Source organism: Apodemus sylvaticus, chromosome 4 (assembly GCF_947179515.1).
Source record: "Apodemus sylvaticus chromosome 4, mApoSyl1.1, whole genome shotgun sequence".
NCBI classification, from domain to species: domain Eukaryota; kingdom Metazoa; phylum Chordata; class Mammalia; order Rodentia; family Muridae; genus Apodemus; species Apodemus sylvaticus.
Window position 1 is genome coordinate 51716847 of NC_067475.1, and position 12127 is coordinate 51728973.

A 12127-nucleotide genomic window follows, 5' to 3' on the forward strand; every position below is an offset into this window, starting at 1 on the left:
ATCTAAACAAAGTATTTTCACCAGAAGAAATTCAGATGTCCGAGAGGCACCTTAAGAAGTGCTCAACATCATTAGTCATTAGGGAAATGCAAATCAAAACAACCCTGAGATTTCACCTTACACCAGTCTGAATGGCTAAGGTCAAAAACCCAGGAGACAGCAGGTGTTGGCAAGGATGTGGAGAAAGAGGAACACTCCTCCACTGCTGGTGGGGCTGTAAGATGGTACAACCACTTTGGAAATCAGTCTGGCGGTTCCTCAGAAAACTCGACATGACACTTCCGGAGGAGCCTGCTATACCTCTCCTGGGCATATACCCAAAGGATTCCCCAGCATGCAATAAAGACACATGCTCCACTATGTTCATAGCAGCCTTATTTATAATAACCAGAAGCTGGAAAGAACCCAGATGCCCCTCAAAGGAGGAATGGATACAGAAAATATGGTATATTTACACAATGGAATACTACTCAGCAATTAGAAAAAATGAATTCACAAAATTTTTAGGCAAATGGTTTCATCTGGAAATATCATCCTAAGTGAGGTAACCCAGTCACAAAAGAATACACATGGAATGCAATCTCTGATAAGTGGATATTAATTAGCCCAGAATCCCTGAATATTCAAGGCACAAATCACATAACAAATGAGTCCCATGAAGAAGTATGGAGAAGGTCCTGATCCTGGAAAGGATTGATCTAGCATTGGAGGGGAATATAAGAACAGAGAAAAAAAGGAGGGAGGTGATTGGAGAATGGATGGAGAGAAGGTTTATGGGACATATGGGGAGGGGGGATCTGGGAAAGGGGAAATCATTTGGAATGTAAACAAAGAATATAGAAAATAAAAATATTAAAAAAAAAAGCACCCTCACTTAAGTCCTCCTTCTTGAGATTCCTGTGCTGGGTGAATTGTAACTTGTTTATTTTGAGCTTTTGGGCTAACATCTGCTCATTAGTGAGTGCATACCATGTAAGTTCTTTTGTGATTAGGTTACCTCATTCAGGATGATATTTTCTAGTTCCATCCATTTGCCTAATAATTTCATGAATTCATTGTTTTTAATAGCTGAACAGTCCTCCATTGTGATATATATACCACAATTTATGTATCCATTCCTCTGTTGAGGGATATCTGGGTTTTTTCCAGCTTCTGGATATTATAAATAAGGCAGCTATGAACATAGTGGCGCATGTGTCCTTATTACATGTAGGAGCATCTTCTGGGTATATGCCCAGGAGTGGTATAGCTGGGTCCTCAGGTAGTATTATGTCTAATTTTCTGAGGAATCAACAAACTGATTTCCAGAGTGGTTTTACCAGCTTGCAATCCCACCAATAATGGAGAAGTGTTCATTTTCCCTACATCCTCTCCAGTATCTGTTGCCCCTTGAGTTTTTCATCTTAGCCATTCTGACTGGTATGAGGTGGAATCTCAGTGTTGTTTTGATTTGCATTTCCCTGATAACTAAGGATGCTGAACACTTCTTTAGGTGCTTTAGAGCCATTTGAGTTTCTTCAGTTGAGAATCCCTGTTTAGCTATGTACCCATTTTTTAGTAGGGTTATTTGACTCTCTGGAGGCGTTTAATAGCACTATCTAAATTCAGTTTGCCAAAATTTAAATCTTAATTTTAGTGGTAAATAGTAGTCCTAAACACACATTTTTTTAAAAATATTGAAAAATATTGAATATAAATTTGTACGAACTTTAAGAAATCAAATAATTTTGTACCAAAATTAAAAAAAAAAAACTACACAGAAAATCATTTCTTTTTCAGGTCAGAGTTTTAACTTTTTATACATTATGATAACTTAAAGTATTCAGATATTTCAAATTTCTGTAAATATCTTGATAATGAGAGATAATAGAATTCTACATTCTACATATGCTCCTAGTGTACTTTGATTAGAAATGCTGAAAGACAACACCTTTGTGAACAGTCTAAGAGTAATCCTTGACCTCTACTAAGAAGCCATCTGATGTTACCTTCTCATAGCATATTTGAAATTTTCAGATAATGTAAAATGGATTTATTCAGAAAACCAAGGATGCTACTTTTACTTTTAATTCCATGTTACATTTTATATTGCAGTGCCAAAATGCATGGCATATAGTACTTGAAGGAGAGAAGGAAAAGTGAATGATATTTTTAATGCTTTTTAAGAATAAACTCTATCAAGAAAATGAAGGCGTAGCAGCATGAGCAAGAAGCAGATGGTCATGCTGCATCCATATTCAGGAATCTGAGAGAAGTGAATGATTGTTTCAATTGAGTATATAAGCCTCCTTGAATCACACAGCAATGTTGGAATGGGTCTTCCCAATTCAGGTTGCATGATCTAGATAATATCTCAGAGACAACTGCTGTTTTCAAGTTTGTCATACAGATGGTTTACACTCATAATTTTTACAACAGTACAAGCATATTTTTCTAACTTACATTTACACATATAAAAATGTGACATGAAAGAATAATTAAACCATTATGAAGTTTATTGAGAGTCACTAATGGTCATGTTGACACATGCCTTTTTCCCCATTATTTAGAAGGCAGAGGCATAAAGACTTCTTTGTTTCTGAACCCAGTTTAGAATATATACAAAGTACCAAACCAGCTATGGCTATATAGTGAGACACTGTCACACAGACATGAAACACAGAATCATAAATATAAATGAGTAATGTATTGAATTATTCAATAGTAAACTGAATTTTATTATTTTTAATAATAAAAATGATACAGCTTGACAAGTATCAAAATTTCAAAAAGCAGTAAATATTACATTTTAAATTCACCAATTTGGGAATTGCAGAAAGCTTTATAATTTCAATGTTTTTGGAGTGACTGTGAAACATGAATTTACATTAGATTATCCATTTGAGTACTATTGAAAAATAAGTTCTAAAGACATTAAAATATTAGCATATTTTCTAGGAGTTTAAAAGAGAATAAGAAAATGAATAAAATACCAGACCAAGTGTTGCAAAGGATGACAGTAAATCATTAAATCTGAGTGGTTAATATTTGGTAACTTAATGCTATTCTTTGAAACATGTTAAACAAAAATAAATGCATGTTGCTTGTGAAATGAGGGTGTTTATGTCATATTGTTGGCGAAACCTAAAATAAAACTCTTGTTTAAATGAATCCTACTGAAATATTGTCATAAATATAAATAACCTTGCTAGAATAATCCTGTAAGTAAGGCAAGGATCACAACTGCAAAGCAGTCACTATAAAGGAAGTCATCATAGAATATGATGCATATTTAATATAAAGCATATTTAAAACTCCTTTTATAAAATAGCTGCTATATATTATTGTTATATAAGTGGGAGATCTCTGCTCTCAATACAGTCTTGGCCTCAGTATTAGCTTAAATTAAAAACAAATTAAAACCCCTAAACCATCTTCACCTCCTCCATTTCTAACCAAAGACACAGTTTAAACAACCCTTTACAGCATGATTCTCTTACTTGCAACCACAGCAAGAACAGGAAACCAGTATTTATCATATTTACCTCCAAATAGAGGAATTAGAGACTGGGTTGACTTCAATAACTAAATCTTCCTAAAATAATCTTTGTCTGTTATTATTTTACCTTTTATACTTATCAACATCAGCTGTGATCTGACTACAAGTTAAATACAAGAAATCATGTGCTCGATCCTTGCTGTCCACTCTATTGACACTGGCATGTGAAGACAGTGGTTTTGTAAAATTACTCTATTTAGGAATTCATAGATGTGCTTGAGAAGCACTTGACTAGTGGTTTGCTGACCTGACCAAGTCTTGAAAGAGTGAGTTACATCTCCTGGGATAGAATCAATTACCATGACAGCTATTAGTGAAAAAAAAAAAAAAAAGAGTATAACAACTTGCTCCCATTTTCTCAAGTGCACACTCTTCTAAATATGCCTGCTCTCCCTCTGATCTACTGCCTTGTGTACAGGCAGCATGAGTGAGTACCCAACAGGCAGCCCCATTAGTAAAACTTCCTTCACTTACAATTTGCAATATCGCAAGTACTTTTCATATTAGCTAAAAACAATCAATAACATTGATGCACCAAGATTAAAACCCTCAGCTTTATTTATTATTTCTTCATAAATATTTGTCATTTTAAGATAGTACATATGACTCTAATTCTAATGATGCCTTATTTGTTTTTTAATTTTTTCATAGTACATGGGCAACTAAACTGTTTGATTCCTCTTATTTGTCCATCAGTTATCAGTTAGATTTGTGAGCCCAGCTAATTAAAAAGTTTATTTATTTATGTATTTTTTGATATATGAGTGCTCTGTCTGCATGAATACATGCCTGGAGGAAGTAATCAGATCCCATTATAGATAGATGTGTGCTGTCATGTGCTTGTGGGAAATTGAACTCAGCTCTTCTGAAAGAATAGACAGAGCTCTTAAACTCTGCGCCATCTCTCCAGCATACGAACCCAGTTAATTTATCCATAATTTAGCTTTTTTAGTTATTTTTTTCCTCTGACTATTGCTAACTAAGAGAGTAGTATAATGTAATTTTATACTACCCATGGAATTGAAGACAGAGAAACCATGGATCTCAATGCCAGATTTAATGTTTATGGGTCAGATATCTACAAGAAACAACCAGGCTGCACTGAATTGCTCCCTTTTCTGGAAGTAGATATTATAATAACACCTCTTGAGGTTGTTGAGAGGATTAATAGAGAAGATGCTTTTAGCATGGTGCTTATTATACAGTTGGCATTTAATTAATTTTACCATTTATTATTTTATGTGAAACCTAGAGAAAGCCATTCTTCTGTATCAAATGAACTGGAAAAATAATATTATCTTTTTAAAAAATGAGTATAACCTCAACCAGATTGAGAAGTTAATTAATACTATGTCTTAAGAAAGAAAATTGCATCATAAAATACCAGGAAGACTCCTTGAAACCAATTTTAGGTGATATATATATATATATACATATGTATATATATATATCAGTTAAATACATAAAATATTGAAAGAAAGCCTTAGTATATGATGTAGAAAATATTAGTGTAATATGTCTGAAATATTTATGGATAATATTTCAAAAACCATTGATTGGCTTTTTACAATATATTAAATCTCCTTTGCCCCAGGAAATACAATTTTACCTGTTGCTACTTCAAAACAAGTTTATTCATTTTATTAATTTATTCTTCAACTATTATTGGATCAGAAAATATAAGGTAGCATTGCTTGGCCGAAATTTCAATTCCGATGTTTTACTTATTTGTTTCATGTCTGAGGACTTTTTCCACAAGGTAAAATAGGAGACAGACATACAGCAACTGATTACCTCACAGATGTTCCTAAGGATATTGGGTGTGAGAAATTTTTCTCATTAGTGATATCAGCTAGATATAATTGCCCATGGATCTTATCCTAGTTAGGATTTCTATTGCTGTGAACAGACACCATGGTCATGATTAAATACATCTAATTAGGGCTAGGTTACAGTTAAGAGGCTTGATTCATTGCTTTTATGGTGAAAAGCATGGTTGCATGGAGGCACACATGGTCCTGGAAGGTAGCTAAGAGATCTACATCTGGATCTGTAGGCACCATGAAGGGAGAGTAATACCAGACTTGCCTGAGCATCTGAGAACTTAAAACCTGCATCCACTGATGCACTTCCTCCAACAAAATTACACATACTCCAGCAAGGCCATACCTTCTAATAGTACCACTCTATATAAGCCTATAAGAAACATTTTAATAGAAACCATGGAGAACTCAAGTGTCTCTGAATATGCTATTCTGTGAGTTTTTCCGTTTAACCACTTTAAAATGATTTATTTTAGAATCATCCAAAATAATGAATACTTTACAACTAGTAGTACATATTAAAACTTAATAATATATTGATCATTTTGTTGGTTATTGAAAGAAAAATAACTCATAAATCTATTGTTTTTAAGTTATGGCCAAACAATGCTTATATTTATAGACTACTTCAAATTTTAAAAGAAAAATTACTCTATATGTTACAAACATGATATAGTTTGTAGAAGAGGAAAGCTGATAAACAACTTCAGCAAAGTGTCAGGTTATAAAATCAACTCAAGCAAATCAGTGGCCTTCCTATACTCAAAGGATAAGCAGGCTGAGAAAGAAATTAGGGAAATGACCCCCTTCACAATAGCCACAAACAGTATAAAGTATCTTGGGGTGACGCTTACCAAACATGTGAAAGATCTGTATGACAAGAACTTCAAGACTCTGAAGAAGGAAATGGAAGAAGACCTCAAAAAATGGGAAAACCTCCCATGCTCATGGATCGGTAGAATCAATATAGCTAAAATGGCCATTTTGCCTAAAGCACTATACAGATTCAATGCAATACCCATCAAAATCCCAACTCAATTCTTCACAGAGTTAGAAAGAGCAATTATCAAATTCATCTGGAACAACAAAAAACCCAGGATAGCTAAAACTATTCTCAGCAACAAAAGAAAATCTGGGGGAATCAGTATCCCTGACCTCAAGCAATACTACAGAGCAATAGTGTTAAAAACTGCATGGTATTGGTACAGTGACAGGCAAGAGGATCAATGGAACAGGATTGAAGATCCAGAAATGAACCCACACACCTATGGCCACTTGATCCTCGACAAAGAGGCTGAAAACATCCAATGGAAAAAAGATAGCCTTTTCAACAAATGGTGCTGGTTCAACTGGAGGTCAGCATGCAGAAGAATGCGAATTGATCCATCCTTGTCTCCTTGTACTAAGCTCAAATCCAAATGGATCAAGGACCTCCACATAAAGCCAGACACTCTGAAGCTAATAGAAAAAAAACTGGGGAAGACCCTTGAGGACATCGGTACAGGGAGAAAGTTTCTGAACAGAACACCAATAGCGTATGCTCTAAGAGCAAGAATTGACAAATAGGACCTCATAAAATTACAAAGTTTCTGTAAGGCAAAGGACACCATCAAGAGGACAGATCGGCAACCAACAAATTGGGAAAAGATCTTCACCAATCCTACATCAGATAGAGGGCTAATATCCAATATATATAAAGAACTCAAGAAGTTAGACTCCAGAAAACCAAACAACCCTATTAAAAAATGGGGTACAGAGTTAAACAAAGAATTCTCACCTGAAGAACTTCGGATGGCGGAGAAGCATCTTAAAAAATGCTCAACTTCATTAGTCATTAGGGAAATGCAAATCAAAACAACCCTAAGATTTCATCTTACACCAGTCAGAATGGCTAAGATTAAAAATTCAGGAGACAGCAGGTGTTGGAGAGGGTGTGGAGAAAGAGGAACACTCCTCCACTGCTGGTGGGGTTGCAAATTGGTACAACCACTCTGGAAAGCAGTCTGGTGGTTCCTCCGAAAACTGGGCACCTCACTTCCAGAAGATCCTGCTATACCACTCCTGGGCATATATCCAGAGGATTCCCACCATGTAATAAGGATACATGCTCTACTATGTTCATAGCAGCCCTATTTATAATTGCCAGATGCTGGAAAGAACCCAGGTATCCCTCAACAGAAGAGTGGATGCAAAAAATGTGGTATATCTACACAATGGAGTACTATTCAGCCATTAGAAACAATGAATTCATGAAATTCTTAGGCAAATGGATGGAGCTAGAGAACATCATACTAAGTGAGGTAACTCAGACTCAAAAGGTGAATCATGGCATGCACTCACTAATAAGTGGTTATTAACCTAGAAAACTGGAATACCCAAAACATAATCCACACATCAAATGAGATACAAGAAGAAAGGAGGAGTGGCCCCTGGTTCTGGAAAGACTCAGTGAAACAGTATTCGGCAAAACCAGAACGGGGAAGTGGGAAGGGGTGGGAGGGAAGACAGGGGAAGAGAAGGGGGCTTACGGGACTTTCGGGGAGGGGGGGGGCTAGAAAAGGGGAAATCATTTGAAATGTAAATAAATTATATCGAATAAAAAAAAGTTATGGCCAAACAATGCTTATATTTATAGACTACTTCAAATTTTAAAAGAAAAATTACTCTATATGTTACAAACATGATATAGTTTGTAGAAGAGGAATAATTTTTCCTAATTTTGATGTTATTAACACTCCATGATAAAAATATAAGATAGAGTCTCCCACCCAATACAATCCAAACTCACTTATGAATTAAGAACCCAAAGAATTCAACTGACACAAGATCATTAAACACAATTCCATTAAAAATTAGAAGATAATACAATAGATACAGAAGAATAAAGATATATTTTCCTTTGTCTGATGTAGCATTCTAAACCTATAAGGGCACTTTGGTCACCATCCCAGCCTCATCATAGAAGCACGTACAAAATATAGCAGTGCAAAATAAAAGTGTGGTACAAAAATTATTATTTTGTGATTAATGGGACAAAGAAAAAATACACATGTAGGAAATTTTAAAGAAAATCACTCTGGAAATCAATCTGGCAGTTTCTCAGATAATTTGAAAGATTTCTACCTGAAGACCCAGACTGAAGACTACTCCTAGGCAAATACAAAAAGTTACTACACTATATCACAAGGACATGCACTCCATTATGTCCATAGCAACCTTATTTATAATAGCCAAAACCTGAAAACAACCCAGATGTCCCTCAATCAAAGAATGGATACAGAAAATCTGGTACATTTGCACAATGGAATACTAAATAACTATTAAAAATGAGAACATCATGAAATTTGCACGAAAATGGATGGAACTAGAAAATATCATCCTGAGCAAGGCAACCCAGAAACCAAAAAAACATATATAATACATAATCACAGGTAAGTGGATATTAGCCACAAGGCTTAGAATACCCATTATACAACTCACAGACCACATGAAACTTAACAAGAAGGAAGGCCCAAGTGTGGATGCTTCGAGCCCACTTAGAAGGGAGAACAAAATAACCATGGTAGGCACAGGGAGGTAGGGATCTATGTGGGAGAGGGGAGAGAGAGGGAAAATGGGGGTCAAGATCAGATGTGGGGATACAGCATAGAAGCCAAGTGGACCAAGAGAATGAATAGAAATATGTGGCAATGTGGTATAGGGTATGGGGGGGGGACCTCTAGAAAGACCAAGATACTAGGGATGTGAGAGGCTCCCAGGACCCAATGGATATGACATTAACAAAAAATTCCCAGTACTGGGGAAATGAACCTGAAGAGACCTCATCCAGAAGAAAGACATGGCCTCCTTCGAAGGATAGACCACGCACCCATCTCAAAACTTTACTCCTATCTAAAGCAGGGACAAAAACTAGAGCAGAGACTGAAGAAAAGGCCATCCAGAGATTGCCTCAACTTGGAATCCATCCTATTTGCAGACATCTAACCTTGACACGACTGCTAATACCAATATGTGCTTGCAGACAGGAGTCACTCATGGCTGTCCTCTGACAGGCTCAACCAGCGCCTGACTGAGAAAAATGCAGATATTTACAGCCTACCATTGGATTAAGCCTTGGGATACCTATGGTAAAGGTAGGGGATGGACAGAAGCAGTTGAATGGGATTTAAACTCCATAGGTTGAACAACAATATCAATTAATGGGAACCCTTCAGAGCTCCCATAGACAAAGTTACCAATTAAAGAACATACATGGGCTGGTCTGTGTCCCCTGCTACATGTGGACAGAGGAGTGCCTTGTTTGGCCTCAGTAGGAGGGGATCTACTTGGTCCTGTGGAGTCTTGATGTCCCAGAGAAGGGAAAAGCTAGAGGGGTGAGGTGAGAGTATGTGGGTGGGGGTAACACCACCTGAGAGACAAAAGGGAGAGGGGATGGGGTGGGGTGCTTGAGGAAGTGGACTGGGAATGGGGACAACATTTGAAATTTAAATAAATAAAATAATTAATAAGAAGAGAAAGAAAATTTATCAAGCTTTTCCTATTAAGAAGAATGTGTCACTATGTCTGAAAAGGCCTTCATTTTATATATTTTTAATAGTTATGCTAGAGAATTTTGATAAATAATCATATAGATAATAGAGAATAAAATAAAATATCTAAATGTAAATTCTCTCCATTTTTTCATGACTGACAATCTGTTTAGATATATTCTTAAAAAGAAAATAAAGGAGTCAAAGTATTACATAGAAAATAGACAACATTATGGGATACACATAGAAAAATAGATGACTCAATTAGAAGAAAGGTAGAAATTGCTAAAAACAGAAAAAGCTATTAAATTTGAGTTCTGAGAAACTGATAGAACATTGTGGACAAGATTATAGACAATCAAAGATATGCTAGCAAACACATACACATGCACGCATGCACACACACACACACACACACATACACACACCAATCACACCAATCACATGCACAGACAAAACAATCACATACACACACATGAAGTACATATAAAAACAGATTTGCATGAAAACACACTTACATGCATGTGCACATGTGCTGCTAAAATATATATAATCAGATAAAAACGCATACATATACATACACACAGACACACATATGCACATACATTCATGCATTAAAATACATATAAATACACATGCACTTAGGGTAAGAAAAGAGTATATCATAAATCTGGAGAATAATGAAATCAGTTTAACCAATCATTTCTTAATCTTCTAGTTAAAATGTATCAGATAGATATAACTCTGTATATGAATGTGGAGAAAACTATATCAAACATTTGAAAGTTCAACTTAATCACCTGGAAAAGAATAAAGAACAGCACAAAAAATGAAGCATTCAAGGAAACAAGGTCATGGCTGCTTATAGGATGTAGAAATGAAAGAAAGGTTTTTTTGCTTCTATTAATGTTCTAAAGTTACTTAAGGTTGAGCTGAAAAAATCAGAACGATAAAAAACATAAATAATCCTTTATTTATGTAACAATATTACATAACACCCCCAAACCTTCTCATTTCAAATTTAGTACACAAATAAATAGATCTCAGTCATTGGACCTATGAGCTCTGTCCCCCTGCTCAGTATCTAAATAATGGTAGAATAAAGGCAGAAATACTTTGACAGGGGAGATAGAGAACTATAGAGAGAATGCTAGAGATTTATTTTAGTGGAACCTACATTCTCTTTCATCCTACTAACAAATGTATGTGCTGCCTGCACACATTAATGTATTTCTGAGAACTATTTGTAGGTAACAAACAATTGTACTCTAAGGATAACTAATGAACATTTAGGCCATCATAAAAAGCCACAGCAAGAGAATCAAATCTTATTTAGGGTAAGGACCAAAACAGAATCCACTAATTTAATTTATTATTCAGTACTTTCAAATTTAACCTATTTTGGAAGCCATGATTATGTGTGAAATGGGCTTGAGATTTCTTAGTATTTTATACAAGTTTTAACTTCTTGATCCTCTTAAATAAGAGAAAATGGGTCAGATAAAGGATTTAGACTCTGGAGAGTTGATGAAGTAAATTGTTTTATGATCTTTTGACAATTGTTCAAATAATCCAACCGGGGATTTCAGAAATCAAGAGGTCACTATGGCCAAATGGACAATATAAGGGTGACCTTGAAAAGGATAAATATCTGAATCCATTGAAGGTGATTTGCATACACTTCAGAGAAGCAGTTTCCCAGTAGCAGAGATTTAAATGGTGTGAAAGAAAGATAGCTATGATTAATCAAAAATAATTTTACTACTATATCAAAAATCGTATTGTTCAGTTTTTATTTACTAGTTACTGACCTTGAAGTTTTATTTTATGTAAAATTAATGAAATGAATTTGTTATCCCACTTGATTTTTTTCAATACTATTTGCAGCAGCTGATATTTGGATGAATATCCAACATCCTATAGAGAGAATTGTCACTTGAGAAACAAGTTTAGATGGGGAAACTGAAATTGAATAACGAGACACAACCTACCCATTAGTAGTGCCAAACACAGTTGCCAGAAGACATTTTTTTCTTTCTGGAATTCTAGTAGCTAGATTAACAATTTTTAAGACATGCATGTTTAAAGAGAAGATGTAAAACCTAACATTTAGGATTGGGATATCGTTTATGTATTTCTTGCATGTTTTTACAAAAAGACCTCTTTATTCTACATCTGATGGCTACTCTGGAAATTACTCTTCAGTTAGTTACAAAATTTAAATTATTGATATAATG